The sequence below is a fragment of the Glandiceps talaboti genome, chromosome 6 (assembly GCF_964340395.1).
Source record: "Glandiceps talaboti chromosome 6, keGlaTala1.1, whole genome shotgun sequence".
Classification (NCBI taxonomy): Eukaryota; Metazoa; Hemichordata; class Enteropneusta; family Spengelidae; genus Glandiceps; species Glandiceps talaboti.
Genome location: NC_135554.1, coordinates 20,269,320 through 20,273,185, shown reverse-complemented (window position 1 = coordinate 20,273,185; position 3,866 = coordinate 20,269,320).

Here is a 3,866-nt window from a genome sequence, read left to right as displayed (position 1 = left end):
GTGACATTTGTTACCTCGCCAAATAAAAGTACTGAAATATATGGTTTCAGTTTACCAGCAATCCATACCGTGTTTATTTCTGTTATCGAAATGCAGGGTAGGCGGGGACAGATTCCAGCCAATAAATGTAATACTGAAATCCGAAGACATACACTAAAAACCTGATACAACTGTTCTCTAATTTAAGCTTTTTTTTTTTTTTTTTTTTTTTTTTTTTTAAAGATTTTGTCTTTCTTCAGAATAAGCGTGAACGTAGAAAGCATATTTGTCGTGGATATTCTCCATATATTATGACATTGGATTGGACCCCGGAGATTGGACCATGTCTAAGACATCACATCTAAAACGGAATGCTAGTTTTGGAAGAAAATGAAGTCACCAGCTAAAATCTTACCTGGATGGTTGCCGCCATTTTGTAAAATGGCGCCCTCACACGACTATTGAGATACAATTAGTATCTGATTTAAGCGGTTTTAGGGTTTCTTTATCATGCTTACTTGTCTCTGTATCTGACTCCGGTCTCTATACTACACCTGTACATGTTGTATATATAAACTACCTTTTTACAGATGGTGACTGACTGGTTTTTCGGAGTATTTTGGAGGTTCTCAACCACCTTTACAAGTTGACAATAAGGTTTTACCGTTTTTACATCTCAAAGTGTTATATTTACTATCTTAGGTAAGTTGGCAAAGGTGCAGCTACACAGTTTGTTGCATATTCAATTTGGTCCATTCTATACTGTAATAGCTCTATCATTCTTTACTCGCCCATCTTTCTGAGGCTATTCTGTCAACATGTTAAGTCGGGGATTCATGTATCTTTTTGTGTCTTTGTCAATGTACCATCTCATGTTGAACACAATGCACGGGCTTCCTTGCAAAGCGCTGATAGTTTACATCAGTGAATGTCTTCAAAAAGTGAGAATTTGAATACAATTACTTGAGAAGTGTCACATTTAATAGCTGCGAACTGAAGTACGGAGATTCCTGGGGATTTTTATGTTCAATAGAGCAAAAAAAAAATAAAAAAAATTGAAAAGCAAGCCAAATAGCTTGCCAGGAAAGTATAGACACTTTCAAAAGTTTCGGCGGATAGCATCAACAAATACACGAAGACTTTGAGACACTCACTGTATAGTCAATATATTTCTACGTAGATTTCGAACGATCATTTCTGTAACCCCTTTTGCGTGACTTTTCCGTTAGCCAAATTACACGTGTATATAATTCAACGTACAGACTAGTCTATCTTTAACACCCAAACTCCATACTTGCATACAATTCTTGGTTACCGAAATGTTAGAATTAATTTTTAATAATTATAACATGGAGAAAATTGTAATATATGTGCATTATTAGCAGGAGAAGGTGGATGAAAAGGTCGCACACACAATACGTATATTTTAGTTATTAACTCTTCCATACTGGCTGGTAGACAGGCAAACAACAGGCAGAGAGAGAGAGAGAGAGAGAGAGAGAGAGAGAGAGAGAGAGAGAGAGAGAGAGAGAGAGAGAGAGAGAGAGAGAGAGAGAGAGAGAGAGAGAGAGAGAGAGAGAGAGAGAGAGGGGGGGGGGAAGGGAGAACAGACAGTCGTTGTCAAGCCTGAGGTAATAACAAACAATATATCTAACAAACTACAGCCAATCGTGAAAAGGACACAGAGAGGATAAATCTCACAGTGGCTTTAGATTACGTTAATGCCAACTTTGTTGAACTTAATATATGGCAACCCTATATGAGTTTATAACTTTTGTAATTACAATGTGAATTGCAATCCACAGGAATCACAGACGATGAAGACTTACTGTGAGCGTTATTAAATAAGACTGCTCACTATCGTCCCTTTGTACGTCTGCTTGTTAGCCACTGCCTATTTCTACTCGCTGCAGTCGAAGTGAATGTGCCGTGTTTCAAAATCTGCACCGTCCTTGCATTTTGTCTGCTAAAATGTTCTCTCCATTTATCAGCTTCTCAAGTTGTCAAAACCTATGAACATTGTCAAAAATTAGGGACATTATTTACCATTATTCTGTAACTTGTTTGGGTGTACAGCCATGACACTAACTTTGACTCTATTTTCGACCTACAAAAAGAACTTGAATTTGATCAGCATATATTCTTTGAGGCTCTGATGTAAGCAAGGTGTAGACATTGAAATTTACTTTCGTTTACCAGCTTTTTATTGTTCCTGGGTTTGCACTTAAGTTAGTTGTGAGTGAAATTTAAACCCCAGAAGAATAAAATGCGCAAACAAATGAGAAGAAAAATGTCAAAACGAAAAAGTAATGCTGCAATTATTGCATCTAAGTCTGGGCCATAATGCTTAAAAGCAACACGTCACATTCAATGCTATATGCAATTTTTGATTAGATGTTCAATGCAAATTGCGTATTTGTTCGCTTGTGTAGAGCATTGTCGTACCCGTGCAATATATTGCATCATGCTAGTGCTCCTGATATTTCACCTAATCAGTGCAACGCTGCACAGTGTCGATGCAATCGTGTAAATAATCTACTCGTGAAACAAGGTTTACACAGTCACATTAAGTGGTATAATATCTTTTTAAGGTTATTAAAAGCACAAGACGTAAATAACCTCTCTACATTATTTTCCATTTGACAGTATAACACTGCGTTATCCCCTATATGCATGTTTAAGTTTAGAAGACTCAAAAGGTACTTTGACTTACGACTATGTGCTAGGACTATGATGACTGTGTATATGACTTGTAGAACTGTACCAGACACAAATACCCCTTTCTGCATTTTATCCATCTACCCTTCCCTGCCACTGTGTCCAACTATGTTTAATTGACTATATTATACAGTATTGCAGTGTTATAAATACCCATAAATAATTTAACGCTAGTATATATATATATAAAAGGTTTGACCAAATTAAAGTGTAAATGGAGGGTCAATAGGTCTCAAACGCTTAAATGACTCAACTTTCAATCAAATTTTGAATTGGAAACAAAATAGCTTTACATAAATTTTGATAAAGATCACAACAATTTATCTCCGAAGCAACGCCCTCGGCGGTCTATTACACTCGTCCTCGAATGTTTTTCGACGGCCAGTTCTTCACTTGTCTTCGTATACTGTATGTATGTATGTATGAATGTATGAATAAATACTTTAGTTGTTGCAGTTAACATCGCATATGCTTCTTAGCCATAGAGTTCTAGACTAAGTCCGTATTAATCGTAAAGGTATGTTTAGAAAGTATAAGACTAATGCTACTGCATTCCTCTACGTTGACTTCTGCAGCCCAGAATATTTGCAAAGAATCTACCCTTGAGTTCCCTCTCCAGGGCCGAGCTTTCCCAACTGCCACTTTAAAATGAAGTTCCATTGTTGACGTTTCAATATTAAAGACGTTTACTTTTGCTTTGCATTATTTAACGTGACAGACAAGTTTCAATAAACACAATTGTTCAGTCAGTGCGAGTATCAGGAAAGTACATCGCACCACACCACAGTACAAATTACTATTCTTGAAACAGGAAGCACACCAACACGCGACGAAAGCCTTCTTTTATTTAGTCACATCCCGGTTCATGATTCGTGCAGCGTCACGTGATCTCGAAATGAGCCAACCTACTCGTGACGTACACCAAAGCTACATCATTGCATCAAAAACTCATATTGTGACGGACAGGACTGTGGTAGATCGATCGAGTTGTCCTGACAGCGATTGTCACGAACGCACACTGAGGTTTAGAAGCGATTCATTTACAACTGCTGAAGCACAACTTTGGTTCAGACACTTATCTTCTGCATTGTGAATATCGTAACAAGAAGATTATCGAACTTCAGGAGATTCATCTCCTGCATAAGAAAGGGATAAGATCAACAGAAACC